The sequence below is a fragment of the Dermacentor albipictus genome, unplaced genomic scaffold, assembly GCF_038994185.2.
Source record: "Dermacentor albipictus isolate Rhodes 1998 colony unplaced genomic scaffold, USDA_Dalb.pri_finalv2 scaffold_13, whole genome shotgun sequence".
NCBI classification, from domain to species: domain Eukaryota; kingdom Metazoa; phylum Arthropoda; class Arachnida; order Ixodida; family Ixodidae; genus Dermacentor; species Dermacentor albipictus.
The window spans coordinates 7780438-7807228 of record NW_027225567.1 but is presented as its reverse complement, the minus strand read 5'-3'; the positions used below and the strand labels follow the sequence as shown (position 1 = coordinate 7807228).

Below are 26791 nucleotides of genomic sequence, written 5' to 3'. Positions count from 1 at the left end.
GTGAGTGTGGCGGCGCGCGAGGGTGGTCACGCCGACGAGTAGGCATTGACACATTATTAAGCTAACATTATTAAGCTAACAGTTTGAACGCTTGTCAAAGTATAACAACTCAACTTCTACCATAGCAGAACGGTATACCATGCTGTTACGATCGTCGTGCATGCTTCATTTCTCCTAAACTGCAGTTTAGAACTAAAGAGTTCTGATATAAGGTAGCGCTAATGAACTGAGTTTTCAGAAGTACACAATTCATCTCCGAGGCTGATTATAGGTTAAAACGTGCGCGCACACATCGCTTTGCGTGCTCCGTCCGCCTCGATGCCTGCAGAAAGTCCGGCCATGCCAACTTAAACCACTTCAGTACGTCTCACAGAACCGTTTTCCACGTAAAGGCGCACGTCATGGTAAATAGACCGAACGAGCGTGAAAACAAACGCCAGAAACCAGCGCTGAGCGTATACCTGCCATGCAAAACGGAGCGCTCGCCCAAGCCAGCATGCCGACTGCCCACAGATGGTTCCACTGCGCAGCAAGTTTGTTTGGATTTTGTGGCGAATGGACGTGCTTTTCGGGGCTCCGTGGTGGCTATGAAATCATAGGTTTTTGTGCATGCTTTGAGCTTGCTTCTGTTTTTCATTTCCTGATTTCTTTGCCTTTAAATTGCAATCGGGTGGTTTCCTTTTTCTTTCCTTTTTTTGTCTCTCGTATTTCGGGTGCGCGGGTGTGCTTCGTGTACATTTGGTTTTGCAGGATGGTTAGAGCGCCCTTTCGCGCCGCGTGCTCCGCAGGTGCAGCCAGGTGTGACGTTGAATGTTTGTAGCCTTTAAATGGTAGCTTGGAAGTGGCAAGATAAATAGCTATTAGTGGTTTTACTGTGCGTGTTTTGGTAGGAAAGTGACAGCGTGGCCACGTGGTTGAGCGCGTGCGACAGCGTGTCATACCTTCGGATTCCGCGGCATTGATAGTTTTTCAAACAGTGAGTGAGTGAGTGAGTGAATAAACTTTTATTTGGTCCAGCAAAGCGCGATAAAACGCGCACCTGGCTAATCCCACGACGGGACTAACAGATCTAGTCTGCCGGCCCGATCGCGGGCGCGCTGGACGGCCAGGATTTGATCCTCAAAGACGGGACTTCGCAGGAGGGCGTCCCACTCTTCCTTGGTGAACTTCGGGCCCAGCGACCCGCACTCCCAGAGCATATGAGGCAACGTAGCTACCTCACCACAGGCCACGCAAGAACAATTCGTATAAATCTCTGGATATATGCTATGAAGGGACGCCGGATTTGGGTACGAGTTCGTTTGTAGAAGTCTTAGTGTGACCGCCTGCGGCCTGCTTAACTTGGAGTGAGGCGGGGGGAAAACCCTTCTCTCTAAGTAGAAGAATTTAGTTATTTCATTGTGTGTGAGAGGAGCGTCTCGGTGTCCGGGGAGAGAGTCGCCCGACCCGAGGGCAGCGCGGTCGGTAAAGCCACGCGCAGCCTCGTGGGCAGACTCGTTGAGGTTCAGAGGAACCCCCTCAATCGCCCCGACGTGTGCAGGGAACCAAAGGATCGAGTGCATGGAGGTGTTGCCGTGTTTGGCGCCTTTCAGAATTTGAACTACCTGCCGGGCTACCCGGCCTTTCTGGAATGCCCTGATGGCGGCTTTCGAATCGCTATACACCCTGTCTCTCCGACCGTCTTGCATGGCGAGTGCAATGGCCACTTGCTCGGCCACCTCTGGGTTCGTCGTCCGGACGGAAGCACAGTTGATAACTTTGCCCAGCGTGTCAACGACGGAAACCGCAAAAGCCTTGCCGTCTCGGTATGCAGCTGCGTCCACGAAGCTTGCTGCGATTTTGTCCCTGTTTACTTGCTTTAGCATATTCAATGCTCTTGCCTTGCGACGACCTGCGTTGTGAACGGGATGAACATTGCGGGGCAAAGGGGCGACCACGATCTGCTCCCCTATTTCTCTGGGGATTTGGGTGTCTTCAGCCAAGTTCTTGGTTGGTGCGAGTCCGATCTCCTCGAGGATACGCCTGCCGGCCGGCGTGGTGGACAGCCGAGTTAGCTGGGCCCGTTCCTGAGCCTCGGCTATCTCCTCCATGCTGTTGTGTATGCCGAGCCGAAGGAGGTCCTCTGTATGCGTCCTGACGGGCAGCCCGAGGGCTCTCTTGAAGAATTTTCTAATGAGGGCATTAAGCTTTTCCCGCTCGGCTCTGAGCCAGTTGTACATGGCCACCGTGTAGGTGAAGTGACACAGCACAAAGGCGTTGATGAGCCGAAGCAGGTTGTCCTCCTTGAGGCCACGATGTCTGTTCGTGACCCTTCGTACAAGGCGAAAAGCATTGTCGGTTTTCGCAATTATCTTGCGTAACGCAGTGCCGTTGCCGCCGCGTGATTCTATAAACATACCCAGGACTCTGATGGTGTCGACCCTGGGTATCGGGTCACCGCTCCGAGTGAACAGGTGAATGTCACTTTCCGAGACCGGTTTCCAGCCCTTGGGTCTGCGCCCTTTTTCTTTTCTATAAAGGAGAAGCTCAGATTTGGTCGGGGAGCATCTGAGTCCGGTGGGTAGCAGGTACTGCTCCGTGACGTCTACCGCCTCTTGCATGGCGCTTTCCACTTGCCCTTCGCTACCGCCGGTGCACCAGATCGTGATGTCGTCTGCGTAGATAGTGTGTTTGACACCTTCAACTTGGGCGAGATTCCTCGAGAGGCCGATCATGCAGATGTTGAAGAGTGCAGGAGAAATGACCGAGCCTTGCGGCGTGCCCCGTGGGCCCAGGAGCACCTCGTCGGAGACAAAGTCGCCGATCCGCAGCTTCGCTTTCCTCCCCGTCAGGAACGAACGGACGTAGTTATATAGTCTGGGGCCCAGCTCGAGGTCTGCCACGGAGGCCAGAATGTATTCGTGGAGAACGTTGTCAAAGGCTTTCTCGAGGTCGAGTCCGAGCAGGGCCCTGGTGTCTCTGGTACTGCCGTCGATGATTTGATGCTTGATCATCTTCATGGCGTCCTGCGACGAGAGGCCGGCACGAAAGCCAATCATGTTGTGAGTGTAGATGTTGTTCTCCTCGAGATATCTGTTTAGTCTGTTGAGGACGACATGCTCCGCCACTTTCCCAACGCAGGAGGTGAGAGAGATCGGTCGGAGGTTGTCCACGTTCGGAGCCTTGCCGGGTTTGGGGATCAGCACGACGTTGGCGGTCTTCCATTGCTCTGGGACGCTGCCGTTTTTCCAGGTTTCGTTGATCTTCTCGGTGAGGTATGCGATCGAACCGTCGTCAAGGTTCCGCAGCATCTTGTTGGTGATTCTGTCGGCACCTGGCGCACACTTCCCCTTGAGCGCGAAAATGGCTTGCCTAATTTCCCCCACGGTAAAGTCTTCGTCCAATTCCGGACGGCTTGGGCCGAGGTAGTCAGGAAACCGGTCTTCCTCGTTTCCACGCTTTATGGGAAGGTATTTCTCCATGAGCTTGGTAACCAGCTCGTCCCCGGAACAGGATGTGGTAGCTTCGTGCAGGGCTCTGGCGAGCGTGTGTCTCTGACTGGATCTGGTGCTGCCCTCGTCGAGGAGATGTTTAAGCATGCCCCAGGACTTGCCGTTACGCATCTGCCCGTCTATCGAGTCACAGACTTCGTCCCATTGCTGCTTGCCGAGGGTCCGACAGTGATCTTCGATGGCCTTGTTAAGCTCGGAGATCTTTTTCCTCAATCTTCGGTTAAACCTTTGTCCCTTCCATCTTAGAAGCAGCGCCTGCTTGGCCTCGATCAGATGGGCCAGCCTACTGTCCATCTTTTCTACCTCCAGGTCGCTGACGATCTTCTTAGTGGATGACTCGGCGTCACTCTTGATTCGCTCGCACCAATCTTCCAGGTCTTTGGGGACGGGTGCGCTGTCGTTGCCGCGGAGCTTGCGAAAAAGGTCCCAGTCCGTGACAGTGAATTCCCTGGATTTACTTCGGGTGACTTCGAAGCGGGTCTCGAGCACATAATGGTCGCTACCAAAATTTATTGCGGTGTTGCTCCACTCGGCTCCCTCGACGTTCTTCACGAACGCCAGATCGGGGGTGGTGTCCCGGCTCACCGAGTTGCCGATTCGGGTGGGGAACGCCTTGTCCGTGATGAGCGTGAGGTCCATTTCGTTGGCGTTCTGCCACAGACCCCGGCCCTTGCTCGTGTTGTAGACGTACCCCCACACGCCGTACGGTGGTGAGAGTTGCTTTGCGACATCTTGAGGATTTGGATCCTGTGCGTATCGGTTTTTGCTAAATGGCACGCGCTCTGCATTAATCTAGTATTATAGTATTTGCATCAGTAGTAGCATTATTCTACTATAGTAGTATTTGCAAAAAGCCGTGCAATACATGGCGAGAAAAACAGTAAAGCAAGCAGTGCGCGGGGTGTCCCTCAAGGCAGATGAGATGGATGGGAATGGAGAGGGCATCGAATAAACCGGCACACAATTGATGTCGATACTAGGCTGCAAAAAATGGAGGCTTTCCGGGATGAGCTCCTCAAACAGGTGCAAGAGCTCAAAAATAAGCTAAACATGGAGCGTGATGCACGGAAAGTAATTGAAAAGAGACTTGAAGCAGCCGAGGAAAAGCTGAACAGGGCCGCCATTGTGAACGAGAATGTGCGTGACAATGGAACGCAGACCCCCACGCGACAGGCGAGGGAGTGTCGGCGAAGTACGTGGAATGCATGCAGCATGATGAAGGGTTAGCTGGAAAGAGCGGCACCTACCTTGAGGCCACCACGCGGAAAAATCAGGAGCCCAGGGGACAATGCCCCTTGTCGAGTACGAATCACGCGGAAAAAACAAAGGAAAGCAGGGCGAGGTAGGAGACAGTGAAAGGGTGGTTATCGCCGGCGACTCAAACCTGGCTGGGTGCTCACAAGCAATTGTGGAGAGACTGAACGGCGACAAAAGTGTGGCGGTAGGGACATTTCCAGGGCGAAGACTGAGTTCTGTCATGGAGCGAGCAAAAGAAAAGCTCACAGACAATGCCCACGTGCGCAACCTTGTCATAGTAGCAGGTGGTCTAAACGACGTCCTAAACAGGAAAGCGACTGGACTAGCCCAGTGCTTGGCGAAGGGGGCGGACGACTTGCGCGAGCTATCCCCTCAGGTGCAGATCGTGGTGCGCACGGTGCCGGAGGTGCCTGTACGTGACAGTCATGTACAAAGAGCCGTAGTGGCTGCTAATGAGGCAATATGGAAAATGAGCTGAGAGAAAGGCTTCGAGGTTGTCGATGTAAACAGTGAAGTGAGAAGTTGTGGTGGTTTTAAACGAGATGGGATCCACTTCAATTATAGGCTGGCACGAGAAGTGGGCTGGCGACTTAGTTGGTGGTCGCGCGACTTGGTTGGTGGTCGCGCGGTTGCTTCTATAGGGGGCCCGCGGGCGCTCAGGAGGCCAGAGTAGATAGCAGAGAGTTTTATTTTAGGGGCGCAAGGCGTTGGGGCCCCTAGCGCTTGGGTGCGTTTGCGTACGCAAGCAGAAACACGTTATAGGTTAGCGGCCCCAAACACAAGTCGCAGTGAGGTCGCATGCGCTCGCAACGCCCCGCTGGTCTGATCTTTGATGCGTTATCATTTTTTTAAAACGTGAAATCAAGCATATGAACTAAAGCACATAAAGTTATTCTTTTTAAAAGCAGTTAATAGAGAGGTTTAGCGTGTCCAGTATTAGGGCAAACCCAGGCGGACGGGGCGTTGGGTGGAACCGTAAACGGGAGCAGCCTGCACGGTGCAGCCACCTGGTGGCGCAAAGCTCAGACAAAAACAGCTCCACCGCTGCTCCCGATTTTAGGCAACATCATGCAAGTAGCCGCAACGGCGGCTAGCTACGGTTAGGCGCGCGTAAAGTCTCACAAAAGTAGACTTCATCGATTCATTCAGTTTCAACAGCACCATTCTCCTTAAAGAACCACCCTTTTAATTTTCATTGCCTGTTTTCTGCCATTAATTATTGCGCTCACCCACAATGGGGGACACGGTGCAAGATGATTTGTGTACTTTGCTTTATTCGCACAATTATTCGCACTTTCCAGCGCCTATAGGTGGCGCGGAGAACGTTGCAATATGGCGGGGATAGAGGTGATGGAGGCGATACGAAAGCGTGCGCATCTGCAGAAGCAGGCGGCTTACGGGCCTCTGGTATCTCTAAGCGCGATCCTTAACATTGCTAAGGAAACGCAGGGATGTGTTGTAGAGGGAGAGGCTACGTTTAACGCTGGCCATATAATATGGTGTGAAATACGAAAGACGACAAGCGCGGCTGTTCAGGTCGAGTAACTCTGCCTGCAGACAAGCGCCGTGAGAGGCCCGCCGCATACTATAACAGTTCAAGTCTGCAGTGTAACCGGCGCCGTAAAGGTCACTATGTATCCTTACGCTTCGTAACCTATACGCGATGTACAAGAATTGACACCAAGCAGTTAATCGGTAGCGCTCAGATGTAAACAAAGCGCAGTATGCGCTTTATGCCGCTGCATAAGGTAAACGTTGGGTGCATTCACGATGAGATAAATGGCTCGACGCACCGGCTTATATACGGAATGCTTGTTAATGATGCCAGATAATACGTAAACATTTCAGTAGTGCCGATTTACAATATATGAGTGACACTATGACGTGTGCCAGCGCGCCCCGTTTTACAGCACGATTAATGTTTTCGCGTGCTGTAGGGAAGCTCGCATGCGCATTCTTCATCAATGATCGCTTCAGGTACGTAGTCCTGGCCCTTGTTTCTTGCAACATTGTTATAGAAGAGATACTTTAAGACCAAACAAAACTACAAAATCAGAAACACGTGCGCTCGACCCCCGATCAGTACACACCTTTGAATACAGCAAAAGAAAAAAAAATCACCGAACGCCTTGTGCATAGACCGCCTGTTTCGTTCTCACACAAAACGACTACGAACAGTTGCGGAATAGGTTCTCTAGTTTGCAATGCTCGCGACGCAGCGTCAGGCACCGTCGCAGAGTATTTGCCGAAACAGCGCGAGTGCAGGCAGAAAACTTAATAAACGGTGACACTTGTGTACTTAAATTTACTTTGGGAATCTGTAGAGGGCCTTCTTCGGCCAACGCTAGGTCTCAGTTACACCATGGTCTCAGTCTTGCTTCGTGGGACCGCAGCGGGATCTTTTGCGAAGGCACAGCGTTTCTCTTCAGCCGCTTTCGTAAGAGCTCGCCACAAAAATAAAATGAAATCATTGAGCAACAGTCAAGTACACACACCAAGGTGGCCCCAAAAGAAGTTTTTGTTGAAATTCTCGCTACATATGACTATTTTTTCGCTCACTTGCTTCCCGATGCGGAGCTTGATCACCCACAACTTCCTGTCTTTTTTTTTTTCTTTTGGAAAGTGGTGCTTTTCCCAATACTTTTCCCAATATTGCATGATTTGTGCATTGTGGCACACTGCACATGCGGTGGCTCTTCGCTCGTCGACTGTTTTTTTTTTTTTTTCCCCATATCAAATGGTACCAAAACGCCAACACAGCTGCAGAAACCGCGTGGGCGGGAGATCCATCACCGCCTCCCGGGTTCCGAAAAAATCCGCGCGGCGGCGCTAGCGTATCTGGAAAGCGCGAATAGGCAACAATGAACGGAAGAGATAAGATTCCAGAAAGCACGTTTGTTCTTGTGCGAATAAATAGTACGTAACATTACTTGTTATGCTATGAAGACTTCTAAATTATGTTGTTCCTAGTCGTTAGGCAGGCAAGCGCGAAAGGTAAACAATTACTGTGAAAGCATTTTATATAATGGAAACTGAGGAATCGAGTGCACCAGCTCAGCCAGTTCAGGAGTGGGAATGGTCTAACTCTATCCCTCCTGAGCAGTTAAACGAACTCCACTCTCTGATCTCCTGAGAGCGCGCGCGCGAAAAAATTGTCACTTCGAATGTTTAAAATTTGCCCCCAACCAAAGATTCAAAGAAATTCAAGGAGCGCCATTATTTTCAAAACGTTCCAAGCTCCCTTGTATTTCTTGCCCCAAATTTAAGGGTATTCAAGGATTTCAAAGAGGTGTACGAACTCTAGGGCATAGCAGAATCAGTGCCGCAAGCGCTCTTTGCCGACTAAAGCAGACACACTGAGGGGGCTGTTTTATATGCGTAAGTATTTATACGTTTACCCAACGGAAAAACCGTCCCTCCGTCCATCCCGTAAGACCATCACTTTCAAAACAGCCCGGAGAAGCGAGCGAATTCACCTGCGTGCTGCCTCTCGCTTGAACGCCAACGAAGCGGCGAGAGCACAGCGTTAATGAAGCCCTCACCACATGCCGCACTCTGCGGCTTTGGCAGATAGCTTTCAAAATACGGGCCCGCACATTTCTCTTCAACGCTAAGCGGCGTGAACACAACGCGCGAACCCATGAGCACTCGGCACTCTGTCGGCATCGCCCATTGCTTTCCAGATACAGAGTGCGCCAGACGTAGCTGCCGGCAGAGCGCGATTGATCACGGTTCATAATGGTTCAGTGTATACCTAATAAATACTTCATATATTTCCTTCAGTTACTACATCTCCCTCCGCATTTCATCCCATGTCGACATCCGCTGCAGACTATCTACAACACCAGTGAACATTGCTTCTACTCGCCTCTTCTACGTCGTCTCGTGCAGGTCTCACTGCACAGTTTGGTGTTGCAACCATGCTCCTCAGTTTCACAGTTCTTCTGCAGTCGTTCTCGAAATGCAGTCGTACCATGAAACACCACGTCAGTACTATGAATTCCTTACACATCATCTAGAAAACGCCCAGAGAAGATTCTGCACGGATTTTTTTTATTATTATTATTATGGTTTGGCAAATCTTACGGCGTTTCTGCACAGCGATGCACTTTCTTGACCTTTCAGTGCTGTGGAGCAGAATGTGAACAGTAACTCCTGCTTTATTGGCTTTGAGTCATACATGGTGGAGAGAGCGTCATGACGTCATTGTGCAGAATCTTTATCATCTGTAGAGGACAGCCATTTCTCTCGATGCAATCCAAGACATTGCTGATGAGGATGGACACATACCCTGAAACAATAATGTGTCAGAGCTGCATTTACGGAGGGATGGATAGCGGACCTAGGTATTCAGCTACAACTTTCTCTAACTTTGTAAATTTTTGAGCAAAGCACGGTAGTCGAACATTTTTAGACTGTAATAATGTCTTTTAAAAGTGTTGCAAATTTGGTACAAAAATACTGAATATTTTTCAAAATATTATTTTAATATGTCTTACTTCTTGAAAGTACATTTCTGAAAATTTAAAGTAGGCAAGGAGCTCCAAAACTTTCTGTAAATTTTTAATGTACCGGGCTCTGTTCTGAATCAAAATAATAAGGGCAGCTTTGGCCATTGTATAGTACATTTCATTTGGTTCAGTAGGTGCAGCAAGAATTCAAGAACAATTTTTAAAAAATGCTATTTGGAAAGTACAGCAGTTCCATAGAAACTTTTCTTTTGTCAGCAAAAGTGGTGTTTTGAGAAAACATGACTGAAACTTAATTTCCAACCAAGTTGACCTAAAATGCTCCTGGTGCATTAGTCTTCACAATTTTCTTCGAATTGTCTTTTAACACCGTTTCTTTGAATCACCTCGATTTTCCTCCTTTTCTTGCTTTTGGCAGAGGCCTGAAAGTCGGCCTACCTTATACATCATGGTCCATTCTGTTTGGCACAGCAATGCACAACACACCTGGTGTAACACCAAAGGTCGTTTTGGCACTGTTGCCATCACTGTAGTAACCAATTGCATCGTAAACAGTGGCTTACTATGGATGCCCACCAAATCAAGGGTCTGCACTAGAGCTATCACGGCTATTATGATGCCTTTAGGGCATATACTGAACTACTGAATATGTTAAATGAACTACAGACATAATTCTAAACGGTTATACAAGTGAAGACATTTGTACATTTTAAATCAAGAATAACAAAGCAAACGCCACAGAAAGTCACCCAAACTTGCATAGCGAGCTGGCATGTTTGGCGTCATCTTTAAGTACCTTCCAGTGCACATATGAGGATGCCACTTAGTGCTAACATCTGCCATAGACACTGGCACATTTTGGCATTAAAATTTTAAGAACTATTTTTAGTAGATGTTGCTATCCATCCCCCCTTAACGAAACTCGCTTGGCCATGTCACTCGTTGCAATTCTACCAATTGACGTGTGCAGGAAAACCTTTAGCTACATTTCTAGCATATATAAGCTGTAGAATATAAACATGACACAGCAATTTTGGTGGTGACACTGCTCATAGCACTGCACCCACTTGCAATGCATTGATTTATCTGAATGTCTTGTTTCAGCCTCTGACGTCCTAAATTCAAAGGCCTCCTACAAGTACTGAATATAGGGCACATTGCACACTGGCTGTATGCAAATTCTGGCATGTATGATGTAAGCAGCCAACATGCAGGAAGTTAACTGCAGCTCAATTATGAAAAATGGCATCAAAAGACATCGTATAGGTGTGCGGACATCCCGGATGGTGAATTCTAGATTGGGAGCAGTAGACCTGCTCCTCGAGCAAGCATCCCTTTCTGGCTTACAGTATTGCCTTCTTGATTGGAACACAACCCATGCCACTGGAGCATAGCGTGACAGTAGTAGTGCTCTACTGTATGCAGTGTGGGGTCGTCTGCCTCTGCTATTTGCTGCCAGTGCAGGTGAAATGTTCTACTGAATGCTTGCCCATAATCAGCATCACTGCATCCAATTCGTCACATATTAAAACTTGACATATGCAAGTCGGAGCTGTCGCTATCGAGCAGAAGAAGCAATGCTACGCACAGTGACAAGTTGTTCATGGTGTCTGTAATTATCAGGAAAGCCACAACTACCATGGCACCACCAAGCGTGGTGAGCAGTAAGAGAATGAAAAAGCATATATAAAGGAAATGTGTCACGCAGAGTTCCGGTCCACTCTGCCTGTTTTCAAGGAGCAGCTCCGTCTGCTCCTCAGAGCGGTCATGGTTGGAAATCTCTCAATCTATGAATCTATGAGCTCACTCTGTAATTGGAACACACTTGCTTCAAAAAAAGCAGAAAGAGTTGTGCCGACTTCGCCACTGAAATTCACCGTAACATTTCGCTCCCTAAAAATAGCTTTATTTAACAACTTAGATCAACACAAACCCTCAAACAGCACTGAACACTAGAGCACCTTTCTTGTTCTATTTAAATATTGTAATCTATTTAACTTATAAACATCACATGATGACATTACTTACTGTATCTTGCTTTGTTTCATTGGTGCCATAGTCCACTTTCTTCCCCTCAAGAAAATCACTGGCAAATTTGCTGAGCTCCATTCACATTGGTCAGTGTAGCTCTACTGCCATTTTCGCTGTAGTGGAGAGCAGCAATCTGTGTTATGCAATGAATAGAACCACAAAATAAACTCGTAAATAAACCTTGTAGACTGATTTGCTAATGAGGGCACAATACTTAAAGAAAGCTGTAAAAGAAGAAATCAATAAGGACTGGACTAAACACATGCATTATACTCTAGTCTTTCTGTCCAGCATTTCTCCAGATTTGTTTAATTTTACCAATCCACTAAGCAGCAGACCCCTTCACCCTTCATCAAATACAAAACATAGCACAGAATCCATACAAAATATTCTATTTGTAGCAAAACACATGAATAAAAACTACCTTTCAGATCATGCGAGCATGATCATACAGCAGTTTCTTGTTTAGAAGTGATAATGTGACACTAGCCGCAGCATTCCAAACCATATTTTCACACACAGCCTCTTTTCAAAATGTTACCTGCACTGAACTTGAAGAAAAAGAACCAAGGGGATAGATTTTTTTTTAGACACAAATGAATGAAGCCCAGGATTGCATAGGAGGAAAAATTGCCACCAGTGAGAGCCAAACCCACACCTTCCACATAACGTGTATGATGCTCAATGAATTGAGCTATGATGACAGCTGTTCTTTCATCCACTTTCTTGGGCATTTGTGAATGTGTATGAGTTCCGACCCTGCAAGTGTTAGCCAGCGGCGCTCATGGCCTTGCACTCAGCTTGCACTATGCAGGTATTCACAGGTAGTGCTACATTAAGATTGTGTCCATTTTGGCTAGTTGGTGCATGACTTATTGTGAAAGAAGCAGTGCAAAGAAAGAACACAGAGGGCAAGAAACAAACACAACGAAGCGCTATTTGCTGTCTGTTTCTTGCCCTCTTTGTCCCATCTTCTGTCAGTTTCATAATTAGTGTTACCTTGCCAGCATTTGTTCATAGGTGAATCTGCTACTCATTGGAGCAATATGAATAAGAAGGAAGTCTGTGCTGTTTGCTGCACATAGCAGGTTCCAGAGAAGATAGGGTGTTCCCGGAATTGACCTCAGCCATTGGAATGACTGATTCTAAAAGCAAAATGGCATTTACACGACTTCGCAGAAATGCAGGAAAAAAATGATGCAGTTATGTGGCTCCTAGAGAGCCTACCATCTGTAAATGCCAGTAACTTTACATCACAAATCACACACGTGTTATGGAAGAGGTATCAAAAAAGCTGAAGGCCACCAGACATATTACCACAAAAAAACAATTTTTTTAATTCTGCACCCATATGTGGCTGTGTGCAGGTTCTTAAATATGTAAAAATGCCAAGAGCACTTTAAAAAAAGTGCTTCACACCACTACCTGCAAGGGACAAGTCAAGGTACAGCATTGGTCTTTCAAGGTATAAGGGATGCAGTGTGTTTGGGTACTCGTGCACATTTACCACGTGATGAAGGATTGAAAGCCATTTAACTTCACGTCCTCATTACTGTTCACTATGCGGCAATAAAATTGCTGGATAAGAGACTTCCCAGATAAGAGACTTCATGCTGCTTTGTTCACGCAAGAGCAGCATTCTTCTCTTCTAAGCGCATTAGAAAAGGGACCAGATTTAAGTGTGTAGCATTCGTTACATTGACAGCAATGGACACTTTACCTTTTGCAATGTGCCAAGGGTCAAACAAGTGTGTTATCTTGTAGTGGTGATTTTTCATTAACGACTTGATCTCCAAGTGCCTGTAAATGACAAGTGATGAGACAACCATATTAAGCTTGATTGTATAGTGAAGGGCTCTCTAAAACCTTTCTACATCCTGTTGCGGGTGACAGTTGAGTCGAGTGGAAAGTACCTATTAGTTGAAAGTTATTCTATTATATAGCAACAGCAAGACAAAGTACAGCCTATGGACGTAATTAAATTACGCACTCTGCTTCATGTAATTCAGCTTTGCAGAAAGCTCAATACGTGGCCATTTTATTTTCAGCACAACCAGCTCGTAAGTTGGCAGTCAAGAAAGCACAAAAATTAATGGTGACTCCATCCCTTGCAACATCACAAAATCTAAGCAAGAAGTGATCACAAAAGAAGGAGCTTATAACCGGGTGTTTTCAGCAAATTTCTTTTTCAAAATCCCGACTTTTCCATGTCTTTCTTTTTTTTACCTTTGGAGTGAAAATTCCACGACTACTAAAAAACAATAATCAGAACACAGCAACCTGTTTTACTACAACAGCAATTATTTGGACACTCCAAGTGCATTTCTGGCGTCAGCATCGTCGCCAGCGCTTGTGGGCTATTACAGGAGTGGGGAAAAGATTATATCATACTATATATACAGCTGCTCTAAACGTCGCTGAAATGCTTCAGGTGATTGGCAGTCCAGAAACACACCACAATAGAGTTTATTTCATTGGGAAATTGTACGTGGCAAAAAACTTGAACTCGTCTACTCTTGTGGTGTAGGGTAAAATAGGATAAGGGTGATTAACACGTGGTGACAATTGTCTTGGAAGGCGCAAATACAAACTAGGATCTAAATTTAGTGTTTTATTGTGCAGATGCAACAAAAATTTCAAACATGCAATCTGTCTACGCGCAGACAGTTTTTGGAGGTTAGCCATGTCGATTAATGCGGTCACTGACTGAGTCCTATGGTAACATGAGTAAATAAACCTGGCTGTTAATCAATGGATAAATTCCAACTCATCAACTTGCTTTTTACTGTGCGGATCCCAGATTATGCTAGCATACTCTAAGGCTGGACATACTATTGTTCTATAAGCCATCAGCTTTGTTTCAGGTGTGGCATCTCTTTAATTTTTGCCTTAAAACGCCCAGCTTGCATTCAGCTGAACCACAAATATTTTCAATGTGCTTGTTCCAATTTAAATTCGAAGTAATTGTAACACTGAGATATTTTAACTGACAAGATCGCCTAACTGCTTTACTTCTGATTTTATAGGTAAACACCAGTTGCTCTTTCTTATTTGATGCAGACATACACGCGGTTTTATCAAAATTAGTTTTCATATCTGATTTTTCACAACACTCCTAAACAGCTCTCAGGGGAAGCATTTAGCAAGACCTGGTCAGCGACACTTTTCACGCGAGTAAATAGCACACAGTCGTCCATGAACAGTCTGACATCAACAGAAGAATGAACATTTTTGGAACATCATTAATTTATAGCAGAAACAAAATAGGTCCTAAGATCGAACCTTGACGGTACCCTGGAAGTTACAGGCAATGTAAGTGAAAGTGCAGCAGAAATCTCTACAAACTGGTGCCTGTTGTGCAAATAGGCTTCAACCCAATTGATAATGTCCAACTCCGCACCAATCTCTCTCATTTCTTCAAATCAAAGAAGTATGCTGTACGTGCAAGTGAAAGAATGCGAAGGTGAGCCAGTGATCACTGCTCAATCTCGCGCACGCAGAAGAAGAAAGCAGGGAGGAAGCGCACTGTCTCCCGTTATGCGTAAGGCTCTGGGGAGAGGATACATTCTTAAAACAGTTTCCACCCTTTGGAGTGTATCTTGTCCCATGACAATAATCGTTATCTGCCTTTCTTGCGTTTACATTCTTGAAAACTCTGCTCATGCTTTCTTCACGAGAATTATATGCCACACTGATAACGTGCATGCCATTTGTGACCTGGAAGTATTGGGCGCTTAGCATTAATAGAAGGAAATGCGAGCAAGATAGACGATTTTTGTTGGGGGACAAGATAAGCTTCAAAGGGTGCAAACGTTTGCAAACGTTTTAAGAATGTAGGGAGGAAGGGAGGGCTCTACTCTGGGCCGTTGTATTTTGAAAGCCACCTGCGATGGCACAGAGTCCACCGTGCGCTGTATTTTTGCGGCTCAGTTCGCATTGATGCGAGAGGCAGCATGAAGGTCAATTCACTCACTGCTGCCACACTTCCTCAACCCAGCATTTTGACAGCAAAGTTTCCGCGATCATCAAGTGAGATGTGTTCATGTTTGCTTGTGCACACCCGACACCACGCTTGTTAATTTGGTTAGTATGCCTATCTTTACAAGTTTATGCGGTCAAGAAAACTACTATCCTTAATTCGTACAACTGTCCACTAATTTGCTCTCGCAATCAACGCTTTGCCTTTCGGGTGAAACTGCTACTTTTTCAATACGATTTTTCTCGCCTACAAATTTGGCTATCCAGAAAAACAATAAAAATTTGGAGGACAACTTACACCTTAAGTCAGCAGTAGCAGGAAAGTATAAGTAACAGCCTTTCGCTCACTTTACATTTCAGCATGATACCTACTCAAAAAGAAAGACTCATGGCAGCTATATCTAGCCACCATTACTTTCTTGGAACCTTGCCTGTGTTCAAAAATAATCACACTAATGTTACACTACAGCATAGCCTTGATATAATATAGGTGGTGGTTTGACATTTCATCCTGAGGTTGGGCACAAAGAAACAAAAATGAAGAAGGAATGGAATGTACATATAGTTAAGCAGAGCTAGTATTTAGTCATTCACATGTAGTACATTTTTTTTCTATGCTTCTGCATTTGTGCTGCATAATGAGGAAGCAGCCTTACTAAAGTATGTCCAAACATGAGCAAATGACTTAGAAAGCTTAGAAAGTTGGTGGATACTCTAGCTTTCCTTTTTATTTGGGTATCCACTCACTCATGTTTGCTCCCACTCACTCAAACTCACTGAGCTTCCACTCACTCATTTGCTCAAGCATTAGAATTGAAATAAACAAGAAAGGGGGTTAACCAAGGGCCCTGATTTTTATTAGTCATATCATAAGCCAACAAGCAACTGACACCAAGGACAACATAGGGGAAATTACTAGCGCTTCATAAATGAAATAAAGAAACGATAAATTAATGGAAATGAAAGTGGGTGAAAAAACAACTTGCCGTAGGTGGGGAACGATCCCACAACTTTCGCATTTCGCGTGCAATGCTCTACTAATTGAGCTACCGCGGCACCGTTTCCCCGTACACTTTCTTGGGTATTTACATTTCCTTGTCCCTGGGAGTGTTAGCCACCGCCACCACTCGCAGACCTTGGTGGCGGACGTGGAACATTCTTTCTGCCGCAGGCATCACGAGAATGTGATCTTTTTGGGTGAAGGCAACTGGTGAATAAACCCACACATGCTATTTGAAGGCATCGATGTTGCCGGATTTGAGACCCTCGTTATGTAATAAATAAAAAAGGGGGTTAACCGAGGGGCCCGATTTTTATTAGTCATATCATAGAGGCCAACAAACGCTGACACCTAGGACAACATAGGGGAAATTACTTGTGCTTAACAAATGAAATAAAAAAACGATAAATTAATGAAAATGAAAGTGGATGAAAAACAACTTGTCGCAGGTGGGGAACGATCCCACAACCTTCGCATTGCGCGTGCGATGCTCTACCAGTTCAGCTATTGCCGCGCCATTTCCCCATCTACTTTCTTGGGTATTTATGTTTCCTTGTAGAACCCCGGAAGTGCTAGCCAGCGCCATCACACAAAGACCTTCGTGGCGGATGTAGATCATCCTTTCTGCCACAGGCGTCACAAGAACGTGATCTTTTTGGGGGAAGGCAACCGGACAATAAACCCACACATGCTACCTGAAGGCATCAATGTTGCCGGATTCGAGACCCTCATTATGTAATAAACGAGAAGAAAGGGTGTTAACCGAAAGACCCAATTTTTATTCGACATATCATAAGAAGCCAACAAACACTGACACCAAGGACAGGATTAGAATTGAAAGTTAGTTATGAAGGTTTCATAGCACAAAAGCAATTAAGGCTATGATGCACCATGCACAAGATGAGATTATATAATCTGGTGAAAGTGCTTCAAGGAACGAAAATAATTGCTTCAGAGTTTGATTAAAAAACCTGATCCTTCCGAGAACTTCAAAATATTGAGATACAAGTGCATTTTCAGATAAGATCAGAAAGGGGCAAAGTGATGTTAGTGTTATGTAAGGTCCATAAATATTTCTTTCTTCCACCAATGCCAGTCGTGTTATTAAAATGCAATTCATAGTTAGAGGTTCTTGGCATCGATTACAAACCACTTGTTCTTCATTTTTCAACAAAAGAATTATGTGCGAGATGTGTGTGCCCAATACGAATGCGACATAAAATAACTTCCATGAAACGTTCCTGGTGGTATGATGTCTTCCACTCCTGCAGTATTGATGTTACTATTTGGAGTTTGTTGTTAACTTGAGAGTCCCAATCCTTATGCCACTTTGCAGTGATTGCAGCACAGACCACCAAGACACAGTCCTTGAATAGAAGATTTCTTCCTGTTGGCCTCTCATGGGCTGTTATTGCTGCAGATACGTCCGCCTTTTCGTTTCCCGGGATTCTCACGTGGCTTGGAATCCAACAGAGACGAATTACTTTACCGTGATTTTCACTTTCGCCGAGCATACTGAGGATGCTGCCGAGAAGAGGTTTGCATTCAGATTTTCTATGGAGAGAATCAAATGAACTGTGAGAATCTGTGTAGACAACGGCTTTTTTATATTCTCCTGTTACTATATTTTCCAAAGCCATAAGCTGGGTGTATACATCAGCTGTAAAAACCAAAGCAAACTGTGGCAAATTAAGACCTCCCAGTGTTCCATTACGACTGTGCTTCCCGCATGTTTATTTGCATTGGACCAGTCAGTGTAAAACTCAATGTAGTCATTGTATTTTTCTTATAATTCTGAGACGTCTTGCATTATGTGTTCATGTGGTTTCGTGTGTTCATTATGTGTTCATGGTAAAATCTGAAAAATGTGCAAAATCGTACTACAAGGGCAGTCTGTTCAGTCTTTTGGTGACCTTGAGAGCTTCGCTCAGAACATTGTATTTTTTGGCACATTTCTTCGAACCAAGGAATAAGTGGTCTCACGCTGTGTGGTTTGTTGGTATAGTGTATTCTGTTTGCAGTGTAAGTAGTAAGAGTGTGGCATATATGATTAGGTAGAGCTGCGATTCTGAGCACATATGAAATTGTGCTCAGGGTTCGTTACAGGGTTCGTTACAGTCTGCATATAGGCTTTCTACTGGTGGCATCCTGTACAGACCAGTTGTTAAGCACAGTCCACAATTATGTGCGGGATCAAGACGTTCGATGTATGAGTGCCTTGCTAACCCATAAGTTATGCAGCCGTAGTCAAGAATGCTGTACATGTAATACAGAGCGGTAAATACGTAATAAGCATGTTGAGTTTGCACCCCAATGCTTAAGTGATAGGACCTTCAGGATGTTAAGGGCTTTGTTTGCCTTAGTTTTTTTACATTTAATGTGGGTGATGAAATTTAGTTTATCATCAAAAAATAACTCCCAAGAACTTTTGTTCACGCTTAACTGGTAGCGAGCTATGATTTAATTTGAGAGCTGGGTCCAGGTGTAAATCCTTTTTTTGTGAAAACATGACTGCGACAGTTTTGCAGTGAAGCTGTTTACCTCTAGTCCCTGTATGCATCCCCCGCATGCATTCCCAGAGGGCATACCCTGGGCGGCTTGCGTGGACAGGAATGCGTACACAGCCGACCATTTGGAGGAGAGGGAGAAAGAGTGTGGCGATGACGCCTGCGCTTGTGTGGCTATAATGTCACGCGCATCGGAGGTGCCGGCGCTGCTGGAATGGAGACAGGTAGAGGAGAAGGGGAAAGAGTGTGATGGCACTGCAGCAATGGAAACAAGTGGGGGAGAGGGGAAAGTGTGGCGACAATGTTGCAGCAATCAAGATGAGTAGGGGGAGATGGGAAAGGAGTGTAGCAACGGCCGCTGTGCACGTGGCCTGCGCTTCTGAGGTTATATCGTCAAGCGCATCGGAGGTGCTGGTGCGGCTGCAGCAGCAGCTGCGACAGATGCATGGGTGATTGCAGTGGCACTTCTGTCGGTGTAGTGTAGTGCCGTATGAAAAAAACTGATGATTTCATAATGTATGCAACCCATGTATGCCACCTCAACAGCTTACTGGTAATCCATCCCCATTTGAATGTTGCAGCCCGATGAATGTTTTGCATAGAAAAACAAGCCATTTTATTGGTCTGTTGTGTCAACCTGTTTGTTATCTGGATTTCCCTTTCGTATGTAGACATACCCGAGGCACAACATGGAATTTGAAAGTCGTGAACGTATAAAGAAACCATAATGTTGGACAGTATAACTGATTTTATGGAGCTCATCTTCACCACAAAAAGCACAGTGCTTAATAAGCAACCCTGTGGGACGCTATTTTCTAGGGAAAAAACTCTGGCAATGTTCCACCCAAACGGACTTGAAATGTTTGGTTTGACAGAAAATCGGCCAGACAGCTCAGCATTCTGCCACATATCTTCAGTGCTGCTAGATCTCTTGAAATACCATACTTCCCTGTAGTGTCACATGCTTTTTCAAGGTCGAAAAAGACCACTAGGTAGTGTTGTCTGTAAAGGAATGCCTCGTATGCCATGTTCAAGACAGACAAGATGGTCTTGCTGAGCAGCCTTTCTTGTAACAACACTGGTGAGTATCTAGTAAGTTATCTGTTTTGAGCATGAATGTTAACCTTAATTTATTATGCTTTCGTGTGATTTTGCCAGGCAACCTGCTAGGGCTATAGGATTATAGCTTCTTGGAGTATTTGGCAATTTTCACGCTTTCAGTAAGGGAACAATAACAGCTGTTTTTCCCACTCTGCAGGTATTTTGCCCATTTCCCCAGGTCACATTGAAGAAACGTGACAGGGCCTCCACTGCTTTCTGGGACAGGTGGGCTATCTATATAATGGATTTTATCAGGACCAGATGCTGTCTTCTTGCCCGTACAGATTACTCCGTTTACTTCATGGAGCATTAAGGGGGCATTAAATGGTCTATCTGAACTTCCTACTGACACAACCTTTCACTTTTCTGTGGACTGTTTGTGTCTTAGGAAGGTTGCTGAATAGTTTGCTGAGCTAGATATGGTGTAGAAGTGCTGCCCTGGTATGTCTGCTTGTTCCTGTAGGCTTGTTTGGGTTCCTGGAATTGAAAGCACAGGGATCGTATAAGGGAGCATAATCTCCCCTAAACTTGCGAACTTGGTCCACACTCTCTTAGATGTGATTGAGCTATTAATTGATGATATAATTTTTTCATGAGTTTCTTCCAGCTAGTCTGCGGATACACCTACCTTTCGCTTTATTGAATGATAGAAATTTCCTTGTGTTGGGTACCTTCGGCAGATGGCTCAAGCTTTGTTTTGCTGTTTTTTAGCTTTAGTGCATTCATTCGTCCACCAGGGTTTCAGTTTTTTCCCTGGGAATGCAGAAGATTGAAGAATAGCCTGCTCTGCTGCAGCAACTATACAATCAGTAATCCTCTCATTTGTTTCGTCTATGCTTAGGCCAGATAAGATCTCATTATACAAACTGGCTTTTTCCATGAAGAGAGGCCAGTTTGCTAGATAAGTTTCCAACGGGGTGGCCTAGAGGGTAAGACAAGGAGTGCAGAATTTAGTTTTATAAAGGCACGCATGTAGTCACTACCGCAAGGATTATCTATTAATAGTGATATATTTTGTGCGCACAATCGACGACGACACCACAGTTGACTGTGTCCTTGTCGATTGTGTGCGCAAAATATATCGCTATGAATTCGTACCAATTTGCCCATCAGGTCTGCTGCAGTTCATTATCTATTAAATTCCATTGGAAATCGCTGAATAGGGATGGAGAACAAAGTTCCAAATCCAGGCAACTCATATCTACTATGGTTGGGGAGCAGTACCTGGCCACACCAGTACTTAAACATATCGCTACTTAGGATACAGTCCGAGTATTTGTCCTCTATAGCCAGTCTTTTTGCTCCCCCATAGTTTATTATGTCCATTAATATCACCTGCTATCAGAAAGGATTCTGGTAGCTGGTCTAGAATCAGTCCTAAATCACTTACATTGAACTGTGTGTTTGATGGAATGTAAAGGGAACAGATGATGGTTTTATGTGCTACAATGGTGACTGCAGCGGCCTCTGTGTGACTATTAAAGGTCACTGCTTTGGCTGGAATACCACTTTTGACAGCAGCCCATCGCCCGACAGCCAGTTAACCTGAGTATGGTCGCACCGTACAACAGTGAAGCCTTTTAAGATATTTGTGTTTTTGTCACATAAGTTTGTTTCCTGTAGGCACAAGGCTACAGGGGAGAAGTTACTTAGTATATCTCTTATGTCACCAAAGTTGCAGATGAGTCCCCTACAGTTCCATGATAGAAAAGAAAAAGTTTTTTCCATGGTGATATGGGGGTTCTAGAGCTAGAGGTGACAAGAAAGTGACATGAAATATAGGTCATGTGCCCTTTCCTGAGGCAATGACTGGATGTTGGGCTCCTTTTCCTCTGCCAGAGAGGATCGGGGCCACGACAGGCTGTTTTGGAGGCTTGCTGCTTAGAGCAGGCTCTCCAGATTCCTCTGTGTCCACAGGACACAATTCCACAGAATCAGTACCAGAAGGGTACTCATTTGAGGTGCTCCGCAAAGGTCCCGGCTTCTTTATGAGAAGTCGGCCCTTCAGCACCGTAAGGCCTGTGTGGCCTCTGGACTGCACTGGCTGTTGCCTGCACTGGTAGAAGCTTTGGGGCCTTGAGTAGAAGATGCACACTGTGCCTCTCATGGCTGTTCGCAAGGGCTGGAGTGCCGACAATAGGTCCTGCAGTTAGACCTGAGCGCTGACCAACACCATCAGCAGTACTCACCCTCTCTGTACCACTTGGCTATAAAAGCCCTTGCGGGCAAACTCGATGCATTTGCTTGTTTCAATGTACGCGATATTCGCTTTTGTTTTCAGTGTACTGATTTTCTTTTTTCCACACAGGGGAGGGTTGGGAATATGCTGCGTGTGGGTTCTCACAGCTAATGCATCGCAGGTTGTTTGCGCAGTCATCATTGTTGTGGTCAGTGAGACCACACTTCACACATGTTGGCTTTCATTGACATGTTTGTGACCCATGCCTGTATCTTTGGCACCGGAAGCATTGAGGGTTCAGGACATGTTTAGGACAGGTTACACAAAGATATAGGTAAGCAGCCTGTACCGTAAACGGCAGAATTGTGCTTGCGAATGTTAGTATGACATGTCTCGTTCTATTTCCATCCCTTCTGATCACAATGTTGTGTGCTGAGAGCACTCCTTGATCAGCTAGGGCTTCTGCAATTTTTTGCATCTGTGCTTTTGATGAGCTCTTTGTCAGAGGTGACTCCTCTGGCATGGTTTAGAGATCTGTGTGGTGTTATGGAAACTTCACATTCGCCTATTTAGCTTTTTTATGTCATTGCTTTGTCACTCATTCTGCACTTTGATCAAAAGATCACCTGAATCCATTTTTGCTTTGCACTTGCCTTCAATGCATTCTTTGATGGCTTTTGCAATAGGAAAAGGTGACATTTCTTGAATCGGCATTGCACTCTTAGATGTGATGACAAAGAACTTCGTGAAGTCATTCGGTTTTGTGGTGACTTCATTGGTTACTTCAGTGCAGCCCCACTTTCGGAGCTGATCAGGTTTTGCAGGGCGGGGATTTGTGTTCATATGAATAATTATGGCGTAATAGTTCTAATAGAACAGAGACGAAGACAGGAAAGATTAAAATGAGAGACAGAAAGGCGAAGATTGAAGAGGAGGACAGGGAAAGGTGGCTGCCAATTCCCTCCAGGTGGGTCAGTCCGGAATGCCGTGTGTGTGAAGCAGCGGCCAAACAGGTGTGTTGCCTCTGCCGGGGGTCCTTAAAGGTCAGAACACCTGGCATCAACTCAACCCCCAGGATCTTCTTTACCCCAGACATGGCTAAGCGAAACACAGTTATATGTGGGAGGGCCCAACCCTCGTGCTCAGGTACGTGGTGTCGCAACACACCAAACGCCTGCTTACGCATCCGCCTTTGCGAAGGCATTAGAAATAAGTGGACTCGTCAGTGCGTATGCCGGCTAATGCGTTGTTTACATCAGTTACAAATGAATGTTTGAAGCTGACCATTTCATCCCCAACAACAATGTATATGCGAATGACGAGTGATATTACATTTTCTCCTACAAGCTACATACACTACAAAACTTCACAATGTTTATGTCTGAAGTGGGGAGAGCAGTAAAATAATATACTTCAACTGGGCACAATCGCAAAGGATTGGGTAGAAAATAAGTAATCACATGACATTGCACCAAAACCTTTTTAAAAACATGGCTTCAAATTGATTGGAAAATAATAAAAGAAGGAAGAGTAGAAAAACAGTAATCAATGATTATTTAGGGGTGGAAAGTACTGCGTCTTGGAATAGCCTTTAGCCCTGCTTTCTAGTGCACACATGGCAGTGGTGCTCACACCATATGAACAAGGCGTAATGGGCTCGGGAGGATGGATATGTGACATGTAGCACGTTTTCTGAAACATTAGCCAAAGCTTCAAAATACACTCACTCAATGTCAATAACAGCTGCTGACCAGCGGCTTGATGTGCCACACCGCCATCATGCACTGCCACTGCAACCAGAGATGGGAGAGACAGGCTGAGGCAAACAATGGAAGCATTACCACATAATCAAACATGACGGTCCCCACTGTGAAAAAGTCTACAGATTGCTTAGTTACAATTTTGCTAATATACTGTGTAGTTACGAAAGTGTTCCCCAAAGTAGTTCACATGCACATGTGGACCCCAGTTTAGGACAGTCACAGAAATTTCAGAGCCACCTTAGTGGTGTCCCTTATTGGTGCATAAGATGCACAAGTACACTGGGCCAGGTCAAGCAGAATGAGGCGGATAATGTAGGCTACAAGCTCAGGAGACAGTTCAGCAGGTAAATATATATAACACATTATTGCATGAATATTCTATGACCAAGTGCGATAGTCCCATGGCTGGCCCTTCTAATGATAAGGCCACTGATGCTGGCGTGCCTTCATGATCCAATGAGGACACTGGCGCAGGTTTGCAGGCTTCTAATAAAAATTTTAGCTTTGTTCACCATCTTTCATTATTGCATATTGGTGGTCTGATATTTGGGTAAAAATGCTATAACCAGCAACATACACAGAATGTGGAGAACAAAGGTTCTGAATGCGAGAAAGTGGCACTTCTGCAGTGTCTCCTGCTGTGAAGTGCAAGTTTTTGCAGTCCATTTAGAGAAACTAATGATACTGCATTTGACGGCAGCGCACATATTAACTTGTTTGGGAAAGTTTAGGCAGATATTTTTTTTCTTTTATGCACAAAAAGAACCTTCAAAAGGGAGTCCTTGCTCTGCCAAGTGTCGCTGATCTGCCAGTACACCACTGCAATGCCTACGGCATTTTTCCTGCGAAACCACTGATGGAGTGCTGAATGTGTAGCAAGCCATGTAGTAGACAATAAAGACATGTTATTTCAATCAGTTTTTAATAGTGCTACCAAATGAATTAATGCAGCAGTCATGGCAGTACTTTGCTTCAGCTGCATGCTATGTCCAGTGCCTACCTCCGGCTACGGTCTCTCAGCAAGTAGTTGCACCACATGTTCAACAAAACCCACTGGATTTGTTAACACTAATAAGGATTGACTAGAATAAGTTTTTTTTTGGCTAGCTTAACAGAGCAAACTGCTTTGTGGTGAACTAGAACCCTTGGTTTGTCATTGGCATGGTTCATTTATGCCAGGTTCACCCCTACAGCTATCACTATTTATTTATGTACACATACTGCAGCCCAATTGGGCTATCACAGGAGTGGGTTTGTACATTGCATTAAACAAAACATTCTTCTGCACAAATCATCTTGGACACCGTAGGAATCATGATAACAAAAGATACAATGAGTAAAAATAAAGACAGCATGAATCAACTTCTACAAAAATTCCTCTACAGGCTGTGACCTAATTTCACCTGGTAGTAAGTTCCATTTTTCTATTGTACGAGGAAAGAAGCTAAACTTAAATAGGTATGCGGTTGAAATGAGGCAAGATTAAGTTTGTGACTATTCCTGGCAGGTTTCAATTTATCAGGAGACAGATAGTTGTTCTTTAATGAGTAGTGTGGGGTGTTAATGAGATTATGCAACAATTTAAGGCATTCACAATCACGCCGCTCGGACAGAGGTTGTAGACCTAGTGCAACAAGGTGAGATGAGGGTGAGAAGTCCCAGCCTTAACAGCGGTTTATGAAACGGATTGCTTTGTCTTGAACTGATTCGAGGGTGTTAATGTCATATTTTATAAGGGTTCCAGATGGGGCAACCATACTCAAGAATGGGTCAGATGAGCGACTTATATGATAGCTATCTTGTTTCATGTGAAGCATTTTGCAATGTACGAGTTAGATAGCCCATTTTCATTAGTGCATTATTGCATGTGTATTCAATATGCCTAGACCATTACATGTTAGGTGTGAAGATGAGGCCACGGTACTTGTATTCAGACACCCGTTCAAGGGTAGAGCCATTAAACGAATAGTTAAACAAAGAAACAGAAGTGCGCTTACTAAAAGATAAAGTGACTGTTTTCACAAAGTTTATATTCATTTGCAATTTGTCGCACCACCTGCAAAATTGTGTAAAAGAATCGTTAAGTGAAAGGTGGTCAACATTCGTGTTAATTACATTAGACAGCACACAGTCGTCAGCATAAAGGCGGATTTTTGCAGACATATATGAATCGGCAAATCATTGCTATATAATAAGAACAAAAGTGGTCCTAGCACTGAACCTTGAACTCTGGACATCACATTTACTACAGACGAGTTTGAGGAATTAAATGAAACATATTGGGAACGGTTACGTAAAAAGCTAGCGATCCAGTCAACTAAGGAAGAGTTAAGTATAGCGTAAAGCTTATGGAGAAATTTTGAGTGTGTAACAGTGTCGAATGACTTCGAAAAATCTATGAAAATGGCATCTATTTGATTTCCTATGTCAAGTGCGTGTGAAACGTCATGCGAGAATTCTATGAGCCGAGTTATTGTACTAAACCCATGACCCATTGTAAAACCATGCTGGGCATCGCTCAAAATGTTATTACTTTCAAGAAATTCCATAATATGCTTAAAGATTATATGTTCAAGAAGTTTACATGATTGAGACGTTAATGAAATCGGACGATAGTTTAATGGCGACTGTTTGTTGCCGGATTTATACAAGGGAAGAATTTTCACCAATTTCCAAACCAAAGGGACTGTCGAAGTAGATAAAGAAAGTTCACAGCAACATAAAGAATGCTTCACTGAATGGCAAGCTCTGCATTTAAACAACTGTACCATGATAGAAAGTCTCTTGCAAGCGCATGAAGGTGCCAAGTGTGTGCCCATGTAGCGCCAGAAGGCAGTGCTGCATGTAATTTACAAATTCTAGGGTTGTGTGAATAGTAGTTTTTGAGATCGAATTGGAATTGAATAGTGCCAGACGCATTTGAATCAAACAAGAAGTAATTCAGATTGCATATTTTTCAAATAACTTGTGAATAATGTACAACAAGCTCATTATTAATATCAAACAATTTTCACA

The 26791-nt window shown here is 44.9% G+C and overlaps 1 protein-coding gene and 1 long non-coding RNA gene across 13 annotated transcripts in view; one reads left to right on the top strand and one right to left on the bottom strand.

The window, feature by feature from the left end:
• LOC135915880 (uncharacterized) overlaps positions 1-26791 on the top strand; it is a 46985-nt gene that overhangs the window by 9724 nt on the left and 10470 nt on the right. Inside the window, exons 2-3 of the long non-coding RNA XR_010568774.1 lie at positions 17563-17763; positions 19992-20059. This is a non-coding gene — a long non-coding RNA (uncharacterized lncRNA). The remainder of the gene's footprint in view (positions 1-17562; positions 17764-19991; positions 20060-26791) is intronic.
• Positions 8891-26791, bottom strand: part of LOC135915878 (THAP domain-containing protein 3-like) — a 34686-nt gene continuing 16785 nt past the window's right edge. For 9 of the 12 annotated variants that reach the window (XM_065449077.2, XM_065449073.1, XM_065449072.1 and 6 more), the window contains 4 exons: positions 23741-23803; positions 12969-13048; positions 11246-11381; positions 8891-9039 (listed from right to left, as the gene is read on the bottom strand). The gene's annotated coding sequence lies outside the window, so the exon portion shown is untranslated. Of the gene's footprint in view, positions 9040-11245; positions 11382-12968; positions 13049-17715; positions 17781-23740; positions 23804-26791 lie in introns of those variants that run through there. The other 3 variants (XM_065449071.1, XM_065449076.1, XM_065449075.1) reach the window with 2 other exon arrangements.